Source organism: Phaseolus vulgaris, chromosome 7 (genome assembly GCF_000499845.2).
Source record: "Phaseolus vulgaris cultivar G19833 chromosome 7, P. vulgaris v2.0, whole genome shotgun sequence".
NCBI classification, from domain to species: domain Eukaryota; kingdom Viridiplantae; phylum Streptophyta; class Magnoliopsida; order Fabales; family Fabaceae; genus Phaseolus; species Phaseolus vulgaris.
Window position 1 is genome coordinate 37,945,600 of NC_023753.2, and position 13,350 is coordinate 37,958,949.

Here is a 13,350-nt window from a genome sequence, read left to right on the forward strand (position 1 = left end):
GTTTTGTTACAGTGCTGTACATCTCTGCGTCTGTAGTGATGCTGCTACTGCTGCATACCATGGACCCCACTCAAACGCTTACACGTGTGACACACAACCCCATGTTTTTTTCTCTTTTCTTTCTTTTTCCTTTTAATTTAACTATATATCATATGCTATTTCTTTTCTAAAAACTTACTCTATTTTTTATCAGTTTTCTCAATTTATTCAATTATTTTTAATTACTGTTAAATATATTTTTCTTTAAGATATTTCGATATTATGATATTTTTTTAATTTCATGATACTACTATTTTGAATTTAATCTCTAGTTTCTTAAGAATGATTCAATATATCTCTTTTATCAAATTAATAGTTATAACAACATACCAATAGTGAACAATGTGTCATTAATTAAAGTTGACTTGTCAACATTTTGTATCAGCAACAAATATCATATGACATTATAGTAACAACTTTAAATTTTTAAAAAAATTAAGAATTAAAAATATTCAAAAAAATTAAAAATATCATAATAATAGGATAAGAAAATTATATATCACTTTCCTTGATAAATTAATTTTAACTATTACGGACTAAACTCAAAAGCTTATTCTAATAAAAAAAATCTATTTTAGCAACTTCATCAAACTAGTGTAATATATATTTAATAGGACTTTTTAAGATATGAATGTAAAAACTTGATAAAATATGACGAAAATTCAAGTGATAAATTTATAAAATAATGATAGTTGAGTAATTACGTATCTAATTAAGTATGTTCTTTTATTGTAAGCTTGAGTTTTTGGATAAAATGGAGAATAAAAGGAAATAAATATTTGGAATTTTGAAAAATATTGTTTAATTAAAGAAAAAAAATCAGAAGATATTGTATAATTTTCAATTTGATATTTATTTTTTTAGAGAAATTGAGTAAAACTTCACATTTTAGGTGTTCGTTATGTGAATTTTTAATTCCAATATTAGTCATTTTTTTGTATGACATTGACATGCTGTGCCTTTAAGTTACGGTTTCAGTGTTTATTTTATCTTTAAAAGAAATGTTGTTTTTCGCAATGCATATTAAAATTTCATCTCTATTTTATTTTTAAAAGTATTATTTCAGTTTATTCTTACTTTTGTTAAAAAAAATACCGTTTCAAGTTTTGAATAACGATTAAATAAATTAAAATCAATGTTAAAAAAGGACTATAAAACATTGGTAAGTGTGCAGAATTGTAAAGAAACAAAAAAAAACAATTGATTGCGTAATTAGCTGAATATTTTGATTTTTCTAAGATAAATACAGTGATTTTAAAAGCAAAAATATAATTGAAGCATTGTAAGTTTTAGTAATTTAAAAATTTATTTTGTGTGGCCCCACCATGGAATATTCGTTGAGAACAAAGCATTTTTTACGCTTGGATTAAATTATTATAAATTAAGCTTAAATTGGTGGGAGGAAGATTGATTTTAATCTTGTAAAGTTTCACTTACCTAATTGAGTTACATTAAAATAATATTTGTATTCATAGATAATTATGGTAAGCCATTTTTTTGTTGTAAAGTCTAAAATAAAAAGTGATTTATGGAGAGATAAAAATAAAGAAAACATTGTTTTTATTCAATAATAAAAATTAGTAAAGATGGATGTCATTTTTTATTAAGTTCCCTTATTTTATCTACCACTTATATATAAAGACAAAAGGTTAAATAAAACTAATATTTTTTTTAAATTACCTAATTTCATTTTTTTATAATAAATATAGATGTAACGTTACAATTATATAATTACTTAATTATAAATTATTTATTTATTACAAAAATTAAAATATCATTTTTTCTTTATTTTAAAATTTAATTATCGTTTCGATTAACTCGTTTCTTTCTTTTTTTATCTTTTAAATTTATCAGTCAAACTAATTTCTTTATAAAAGTATAAATGACTTATACAAAATAAGTATGGATATTTTATAATATAAATATAAAAAATTAAATATTCAAACTTCATTTCACAAAATTCATTATCTCTCTTAAATATTACTTTTTTATTTTATTTCTAGATTTTTAAAATAGTTTCAATCTTATATATTTTGATAAAAAAAAAATATAACACTTTGGTCTATCGAGTGAAATCATCTTTTAGTATCTTTTAGTTTTATCTTTATTAGAAGGATTGCATGCTTGGAATGAGCTCTGTATGTGAAATTTTTGTGACAAAGATTAATTTTTGTTTGTCCAGAATCTTAATGGCGTGTTTAGATTGTTTACAATAATATTTTATCTACAAATCAGTATTCATGTTAAATTGATAACGTTTGGATGAAAGAGTTGTTCGAGTTATGTTAAGTTTGATTTGAAAAAATGAGTTTTTGTTGATGTTGAATAATCAAGTTGCACTAAAAGTTTCGCTCAATCAAGTCATTTTTTTCTTAAACTAAAATTTGACACTAAGTTAGGTTTTATTTTAGCCTAAATTTCGCTTAAATGAGTCATTTTCACTCAAACAAGAATTAGACAATGTTCTTGGAGGTGTTATTGACCTCGTTCTTATTCAAGCAAATCATTCTCACTTTTTAAACAAAAAATAAATAGTGTTTTTATAGGTACTTTTAGCATAATTTTTGCTCAATAAACATTATCGCTTAAGCAAAAATTAGGCAACGAAAAATGAATTTATTATCAACTAAACTTTTGCTCTAGCTAAAAAAACCTATTTTAAAAAATAAAAAGTGTTATTTGTGTAAAGACATGTGTTTGTATAAAAAAAATCATTAAGTTGTATGATTTTTCTTGTTTTATTTAATGATTTGTAGTCATGTGTATACATTGTAGTTGTGATTAATTTATTGGAAAATGTAAGATTTTATATGATGAAGGATGAAATACGATTTCAAGTGAAATATATATGAATAAGAATATACGTTAATTATGTGATGGAGTTTAAAAAATGACTTTATCTTATAGGTCGTGTGGATTTGTCTTATCCTATGAATGAAACACATTCATATTACGTAGTTTTGTTGTGAAATCACTTAATAAGGGTAGTGCAACTTATGCAAAACTTTGAATTTAATTCAACTTGCATGACTTTGACAAGTAAAGTTAGGTGTCTCTGATATTGAATATTGATGATATATGACACTAGATGTAGCTCATAAACTCGGAGTTATATACTTTATTTTGATATATGTTGAATGAATAAATAGAATATTTATCCTTAAATGATTTATTTTGATATATGTTTAATAAGTAAATGGAATGTATATCCTTGAGATTGTAATTATGAGATACCAATGAATTGTTTAAATTATATAAATACATGTATATAATTTTGATTATTATGGATAAAATAATCAATGAAATGTTACATGAGTTGGAGACTAAAAAACTGAAATAATAAGTACGCGATTCCACCACTACAAAATAAAATCATAGACACTTACGTATTTAGTTACACAAAATTATAATTACTTAAAACTTAATTAAATTTGTTGTATATATTTTATTTACAAATGAAAATATTCAATGAAAAGTTGTTTCAATAGTTCATGTTGAAGATTTTAGTACAAACTCTACACTATTTTAGAACAATTCACAAATATTTAAAGTCATATCAACTGTGGTATAACTTTAATTGCAATTGTCACCTAAACTCATTAAACTTTATCACAACTTCACCTAAAATTTAAAAACAAAATTATACTAAGCAAAATTTGTGACTGGACCACACAACTTTTTCACCAAGTTTACTAAATTTTAAATAAAATAATGTTAGAATAACATGATTTTTATACACTAAAACCATGTTACTTTGATGTGACTTGACCATTTACATAATTTTTTTTTTCTAAAATCATCTATTTCAATAATAAATGGAGAAAATTGCACTAATTTAAAAAAAAATGGGAATCATGAAAAATGTTGTGAATTATTGGATTCTTAAATACTACCAAGACTTTAAGCCTCTAAAGAGGTTGAGGGTAAAATGGGAATTTCACCATACGTTCTTGGAACTTTATTGAAACGCTGTCAAATTTGGTAGGTACTGCTTCCATCTTCATAATCATACACTTTTTCTGAATTTACAATAAACCATTTCAACTGTGAGAAGTGTTGTTTTCATATCAAACTTACAATTTCATATTTGCAATATGTATAATAAGCTATTATAAAATATTTCATTATATATCAATGCCTGAGATTAAAATTTAATTATCATTACAAAAAACATATTTACAACACTATATTTAAGTCTTTGTCTTTTTTAAATTAATTTTCTTTAAAATATAACGTTGTATTGTTCAATCCAATAGTTTAGAAACTCAAAATGGAACATTTTTATTAAAAAAATATCATTAAATTAATTTTACTATCTATTCAATGTATTCCCAAATGGATTCTTTAACACAAGACATTGGTTAATAGTACTATATATATATATATAAAAATATGCCTAATTGTCTATTTTTATTATAATATTTATTTATTTCACTCAATTTATTAATAAAATATTTGATTTAAATATCTTAATTCTTTTTCAAGAACAAATAATCAATAGCTGTATATATTGTTGTATGTGGTTTAAAATAAGAGTTTTGAATCCACACTAACAAGTATATTTATCTTTGTATTATTAGACTTTAAATGTATGATAAATGATGCAACATGATTGGATGAATAAAGTTAAAGCAACTTTACGACTAAACAATACAATATTTTTTTAGAACTTTTAAATTGAAAAAAAAAATGCTAGATTTGATGAAAATATATGGTATTGATATTGTTTTGAATTATCCTCTTATTTAAGTAAGCTTATTAAATATATTTTTTTCCATTTTTTTATTCTCATTGATCCTTAAATAGTTGTATTTTAATCTCTTAAAGCACATTATATCTTGTATTTTGAATCATAATTTCAGGTCAACAACACGAAAAATTTACATTAAGTTATAAAAGAATAGGATACTGAATAAGTCATTCTCTACACAAATAATTTTTTTATTGTCTTATTTTGGATCTATATTTTGGAAGCATTAAATAAAAGTTGACACGACTTCAGTATGACATAACAGAATCGTATTTAATTGGGACGATTTGTGCATATGAAGTCAGGTTGATGAAAACAGAGGAAGGTGATGAGATCAAAGAGAGAGCAGTGAAGCTTAAAAATGGCATCCATAGGTCAATGGATGAAGGTGGAGGTTCTCATATGGAGATGGCTTCTTTCATTGCTCACATCACTAAATAGTTTTATCATTTGATGTTAGTGTGGTTCATGTTGGAATTTAACATTTCAAGAGGTTGTATAACTATCATGAGTTATGGGATGTCGTTGAGAGTGGAGTGTCTGCATTAGCTGATAATGCAACTGAGGCGCAACGAGTAGCACATCATGACCAGAAGAAGAACAAGAAGGTTTTGTATCTCATACATCAAGGGATGAATGACGAAATGTTAGAACAGATAGAAGGAGCAACAATTGCAAGTGAGGCTTTTATCATTTTGTCAACCAATTATAAAGGTGATGACAAGATCAAAAGGGTGTGTCTTCAAACCCTAAGACGCTAATATGAACTGTTGCAAATGGAAACGACAAAGACTGTTGATGTCTATATAAATAAAGTTCTTGTCTTGACAAATCAAATGAAGACCAATGGTGAAACACATTCGGAGCAGGGCAAAGGTGGAGAAGATTTTGACGTCTTTAACTCCCAGATTTGTACATGTTATTGCCGCAATTGAAGAGGCCAATGACATTAAGGTTATTGTCTGGTTCCCTACGGACGCATGAGCATCGGACGAATGACAATAAGATTGGAAAACCAATTGAACAGGCTTTAGAAGCACAAACCTCAATTGGTAGCTCCTATCATAAACACGATAGTTCACGAGGCAAAGGATGGGGATGTGGTGGTAGCTAGTTCAACAAAGGTCGTGGTGGCCAGAATCATGGAGACGTTGAGCAAAACAACACTAGTTCCAATCACAATCCAAGTTCAAATAACTCTTGGCACGGAGGACGTGGTTGCGGAGGACAAAGATGCATGTATAATAAATAAAATGTGGAGTGTTATAACTGTCATAAATGCGACCATTATGCAAATGAGTGCAAATCAAAAGGTGATAATCATGCTGGCAATTGTGCTCAAGAAAATAGTAATCACAAACAAGATGAAGAGGATCATGTTGGACTGATGGCAGCCACATCAAATGAAACTCCAAACAATCATATTTGGTATTTAGATACAAGTTGCACGAATCATATGTGTGGTCAGAAGGAGTTGTTTGTAAATTTGAATGACTCATTTTGTACAAAAGTGAAATTCGATGATGGCAGATTCGTTTCAGTGACTGGAAAATGAGAATTCTTATCACATTGAAGAATGGTGATCACAGGTACATCTATGATGTTTTCTATGTACCTGATATGAAAAGTAATTTGTTGAGTATGGGACATCTAACCGAAAATGGTTATGTGATGAACATAGTTGAAAATCAATTCTCAATTTTTGATAAAAAGGTAGTTTGATTCTTAAAACCTTTTTATCAAAAAACCGCATGTTTCCAGTATATTTTCATATGGGTGATTTCAAGTGCTTGAATGTAATAGTGAATAATGAATCGTGGTTATTGTTGAAGATGGATGTTGCTCCCTTCAAGACAATGTGTTTGATGAACCCATTTGTATATTTTGCTTTGTTGTTTGAGTTTGTTTTTAGGAGGTTGTCTTGTGTTTAGATTAGAGGTTGTTTAAAGTGAGCTTTTTGCAGCATGACCTACCTCTTAACCCTTAATCATGTGATAAGAGCAAGCACAATGTTTTCTAAAAATGTTTTCACATGTTTCACCAAAATACTCTTTACTGCACAACAAAATGAATATGTTTTTTCTTAAATGAATATCCTATCCTTGGTTTGTGCATCAGTATCACAACTCAGTCATCATGTTATCAAAACGACTGAGTTTCATCTATTCAAATATCTCTTGTTATCGTTTTCAAAATGAATCTGTTTTTTTGTTATCTGTTACAATTCATTCGTTTATGCATTTTTTTTTGTTTTTTATCATAATAACATTAAGAGAAACAAAGTGCTATAGGCTTGGTGCATTTTAAAAAATGTTATGAAGCTTATATGTTTATATTTTGAATGACTGAAGATGTATATTTAATCACTACCATTTTACTTTACTGTACAGAAGTTTATTGTATTACAAATTTGAAAGCATTTGGTTTGCCACGTATCAAAAGGAAAAGACCTTCCCCAAAGCTTGATATATATTTCATCTAGGTTTGTTGCTTTTTTCATCTGTAGTTGTGTGTATGTAATTTCAAGCAACTCATTGTGGCTTTTGGTGATGGAAAAAATGCACGCGAAAGCAATACACACAATCACAAATCAACTGCAGAAAAATAAACAACACATGATTTAACGTGGTTCAGTCGCCAACTACAACCTACATCCACACGAGCAACTATTAGGTTTTATTTATTTTCTGTTGCGTACAAAATTACAAGCACAATGATCTCTTTAAATAGAGATAATAAAGGGACACAATGATTAAGCCCACTCACTAAACATGTGTCTAGTCAACCCAACCCAATTGGTCCTGGCTTCATAACAGTAGTAAAGCTTGAACTTCATCATCGAACTTAATGCCCACTGACATAAGTCTGGCTAAGATCGAATTCGTTTTATTGATGTGCTTAGTAACTGAACTGTCTTCCTTCATCCTTGTGTTTACCAATTCTCTAATCAGAAACTCCTTGTTTGGAGCAGATGGCTTCTCGTACATGTTAGACAATGCTCCCATGATACCTTTCGCTGTCTTCTCCTTCAAAATGTTGAACGCAACATTCTTGCTCAAAGAGAGTCGGATAACGGACATAACTTTCAAAACAAAACAAAAAATCTAGAATAAAACAGACATTGAAACTTCCAAAATTTGTGAAACTTCATCTAGAAACATTTTTGTGTATGAAATGTTTATGTGAGAATCTCAACACAATATTTGATCAAATGAAACCAATTTTAGGTCAAACGGATGTCTATTCTAAGATAAATAAATCAAACACTGCAACACCCGTATTCAGAAATTGAAACTTTTTTTTTAGCACGGACAAAGATGATTCAAAAATTTACTGATTTGATTTTAATGATTTTCTGGTAGGATACTTGTGGAAAGTTGGTTTAAAATATGTCAATCCATGAACAAAATGATTCATTTAGAGGTTGTTCTTCAAAATTCCCACAACCTTTATCGGGAGATAATCTGACTGAGGCTAAAGATTTGTTTACTAAAATCCACCGCATAAACGTGCTGGAAGGAAAGAAGTTAGCCAAAGTGAAGTACGGGACTAAGGAGTATGATATGTCTTGTGCTGTGTATCGTTTTGATAAAAGACACTACGATGAAATATTTATAGAAGACTTCCAAGCAAAACATTAAGGAAACACTCCTAAATCTATATGTTATGACATAATTGATTTTATTACAAATGGAGGTGCGCCTCTTCATTTAAATGCGACTCCAACAAACACACATGTATTTGTTAGCACTACGGCTAGCTCAAATTGAAAACCAAAGCTTTACCTTCCAACAGACTCTTATACCCAATTTTTCGGATACGAGATTTATTGTAATGGAGGTATTAGGGTTTGTTCTACAATTCTATTAAGGAAATAATAATTATCAAATTATATGCAATTATTGTATGCAATATTGTACGATATTATACCCAATTATATGCAATTAATTTAATAATTATAGAATCTCATGATTAGGTAATTTGGGGAGAGAAACTCCATATATATTTCCTATACATGAAGTGATGTAATATTTATGGAAGGCTTCCAAACAAAACATCAAGGAAACACTCTGAATCTATATATTATGACATAATTGAGATTTTATTACAAATGGAGGTGCGCCTCTTCATTTAAATGCGACTCCAACAAACACACATGTATTTGTTAGCACTACGGCTAGCTCAAACTGGAAACCAAAGCTTTACCTTCCAATAGACTCTTATACCCAATTTTTTGGAAACAAGATTTATTGTCCTGAAGGTATTAAGGCCTGTTCTACGGTTCTATTAAGAAAATAATAATTATCAAATTATATGTATTTATTGTATACAATATTTTATCATTAGTAAACTCTTTTTGACATGGTTCAGTATACTCATTATTTATGATGACAAATGATACTGCAGAGATCTTTGGCAAATGTAATACAAAACTTGAAGAATATGCGTGAAAATCCCCCATCTTTAAATGTTGCTGTTGACTCTGAGATTATTAGTGATGTGAATGTTTATGGAAGCAAAAATGAATTGATGTGAACGTAGCGCCTGCCAATCAATCTGCTTAATATAAAAAATCACTTAATTGGTATAACTGTCTTAATACATAAGCAGTATGAAAATAAATCTATTTATTGTCAAATAAATCGATTTATTTGTCTCTGACCTGTAATAAATCTAAATTTGTTTGAAATTTTTAAAAGCTCAATTCACCCCTCCTTGAACTTTGACACTATTGAACCCAACAGTTCCTACCCAAGAATCTCAACAATAATCAGCGTCAATTGCAGTTAGAAGACAAAGACGAGATATTCAGAAGCCTGTTCGTTTCATGGATATGGTTGCCTATGCACTTAAAGTTGTTGATGACATTCTATCCACTTACCCAGAAGCCATTATGAGTTCAGAGAGTGGTAATTGGACAAGTACAAAGGAAGAGGAGATACAGTCTTTAAAGAAGAACAAGACGTGGAAGCTGGCAAATTACCAAAAAGTAAGAAGACAATTGGGTGCAAATGGGTATTTGCAAAGAAAGAAGAATTTCCTAATAAAGAAGATATTCGCTACAAGGCAAGATTGGTTGCTAAAGGCTTTGCTGGGAGGGAAGAAATTGATTGTAATGAGGTATTTTCTCCAGTTGTTAAACATTACTCCATTTGGGTTTTATTGGCCTTGGTAGCACAGTTGAATTTGGAGCTAGCTCAACTTGATGTAAAGACCGCGTTCTTACACGGTGATTTGAAGGAGGAAATCTATATGACTCATCCAGAAGGATACAAGGTTGCTGGTAAAGAAGATTGGGTTTGTAAACTTAGCAAATCGTTATACGGACTGAAACAATCTCCGAGACAGTGGTACAAACGATTTGATAAGTTCATGAAGGATCAGAAGTACATGAGAAGCAAATACGATCACTGTGTGTATTTACGCAGACTAAGTCTGTTTTCATTAACGTGATGCCTCGTTAAAACCTACTTCGGCCAAAAACCCTATTCATAGGAAAAAAAACCGAGAGTAGGAAAAAGTACATCGTCTATTACATATCAACTAAAATACATTTTGAGATGATTTGCATTCCACGTTCTTGGAACTTCTCGACCATCCAGGTGTTGTAACATAAGCCCCGTTGCTTAAGTTTTCCTTTATCTTGAAAGGTCCTTCCCAATTTGAGCTGAATTTGCCTTCAGTTGTCGGCTTACGAGATTCTCCTCTCATTCTCCATACAAGATCCCCTTCTTGGAACGAGCGCAACTTGGTTTTAGAGTTGTATCTTCTTGCTGCCCTTTGTTTACACGCTTCTTCCCGTACTTTTGGTTTGTCACGCATTTCCTGGAGTAAATCTAGCTCAGTTTTTAAGTACTCCTCATTGAGCTTGAGATTATCAAGCTCTCGTCAGATAGTCCGCTCCCTGACCTCAACAGGTAACAACGTCTATTCCATGTGTAAGGTTATAGGGAGTTTCCCCTGTGGCCGAATGTGGAGTGTACCTGTAGGCCCATAGGACTTCAGGAAGCTCTTCTACCCATTTCCCCTTTGCACTACCCAATCTCTTCTTAAGTCTCTTTTTAAACTCCAAGAGGATGACCTTGTTTGCAAACTCAACTTTTCCGTTAGTTTATTTTAATTTATAAACCAATTTTCAACTATTATGATTACATAAGAAAAAAAAATGAATTTAAACATACTTATCAATACTGAATAAAATTATTAGATATTAAAATTGGTATTTTTTAGAAAAGGGGTATGGTTTTATAATCTCGCACGTTTAACATTGTCATTAAACTTCTAAGTATAAAAAGTTATATTTTTTCACGTATAAAATTTATAATTAAATTTGCTAACTTATCATTATATTTATATATGATTTTATTATAAGTATAAAAATGTTATTAAGAATTATAAGTATAAATTAAAATAAAATAAAGAATATAAATACTATTTTATTAATTATATAAATTATGTAAATGCTTATTTTAAATATTATTAGAAGGGGTGAATGTATTTTTTTTTCATAATCAAATCATTCAATTTTTACTTATTAAAAATATTTAATTTTATACTTTTAAACTTTAAGTTTTGAATTAAATTTTTGTTAATGTTTTCATTTGAAATAAAATATTGGAAAGTAAGTGACTCTATATTAAAAATATGAAAATGATAAGTATTATTTTATTAAAAACATAAAAAGATATTAGTGTCTTTTTAAACTGTGGAAGAATGTAATTGTTATTTTATTAAAAGAATAAATAAAATAAATAAAAATATAATAGAAAGTATTGTTATAACTATTATTATTTTATTAAAAACTTAAGAGAAATTAATATCTGTTTTAAAATTAAAAGAACAGTCAAGTCTATTTTTTCCAGATACTTATAAATATTAATTCCAAAAGAAGAATTAAGTTCAACCAAATTTAAAAAATAAAAATCTAATTAAATTATTTCAAAGATAATGAATTAAAAAATACAAATTTTTATTTTTAATTAAATTAAATATTTTATCTATACCTATATATAAAGGGGATTCCCCTCTTAACTACTTTTTTTTCCTATTTTATCCTTATATTAATATTTAATTTTATTATTGTATTATGGTCATGGTGTCATTTCTTATTCTCCTCTTAACTGCTCTTAATTTTTTTTTCATTTTATCTTTACTTAATAATTTATTGTATTAATTTATTTTGGTTATTTAGACATTTTATAATTTCAAAAATTAATAAAATAATTTTTTAATTTATTTTATTTGTTATTATTTAACTGGAGAGTGGAGAGATTGATTACTTATTTTTCTGATTTAAAGATCTTCTTCTCTATTAAATAAAAAAGTTAAAGATATTTGTAATATTTTGTGGACCACTCTAGCAGGAGAGTGAATATTTGGTACGTTACTTTTCTGATTTAAACTGATATTCTTTTTTTATTAAAATTGTAGAATTTTAAAAATGGTTTAAGAAACCGATTTTATGATTCTCCACTACACATAACACATTCTCACTTTCTCTCTCCTATATAGGTACCTACTTCCCACTTTCTCTCTCCACTACACATAACACATTTTTTTTTTACCATACTTCTCACTTTCTTTTCTCTTTCCTTTTCACTTTCATCTAAAATCATACTTTCATTTCTTTGATTAATCTTTCTGAAACCCTAATTTGACATTTGTTTCATGAAATTGTAATTGAAGTTTGTGACTAGAGGGAACAAAAAGACTCAAAAGTTGCGCGCTTCATCACAACAATAGGTAATTCTCTTTATATGCATTTCAATTTGTAAAACACTAATTTGTCTTCTGAAATTGTGATTGAAACATGTGACTAGAGCGATAAGAAGAACTCAACAAGAGGAGACAAAGGTACATGATGAAAGTTATCATAAGACCCTTTTTGGTAACAATTTTATGGATTTAAATGAAATCCTACAGAGCATATATTTCCGCATATTTTACGGAAAAGTTACTTCCAATTTGATTTTATAGACCTAATGAAAAATATTGGTTTAATTTCTATAATTGATAAAATATTAAAAATTATTAAAAAAAATATGAAACTCAAATTCTATTTAATTATTTTTTCGGTTGAGTTTGTAGTTTTAAATAAATTTTAACTATTACCAAATACATATATTTTTACCCATAATTAATAAAATATTAAAAATTATAAAAAAAATATGAAACTCAAATTCTATTTAATTATTTTCTATTTTGAGAGACGGTTTTGAATTCAAATAATAATTTTGAATTTTAAATTTTGAAAAATTCATTCATTCTCTTTACCATATGTAACTTTTAATTACCGTTCTCCACTATTTTATTAACCCACTCTTTAACTTCTCATTTTAATGTTATTAAGATAAATTGTTTTTGAAGAATAAAAAATACTAAAAAAAGAGAAATAAAAAATGCGAATACACACTACTCTTTAACGATATACTTTTTAACTTCTCATTTTAATGTTATTAAGAGAAATTATTTTTGAAAAATAAAAAAAAGTACTAAAAAAATAGAAATAAAAAATGTCTTTGTTCCCGCTAGTATTAAATAAAAGAAGTGATTTTTTATTT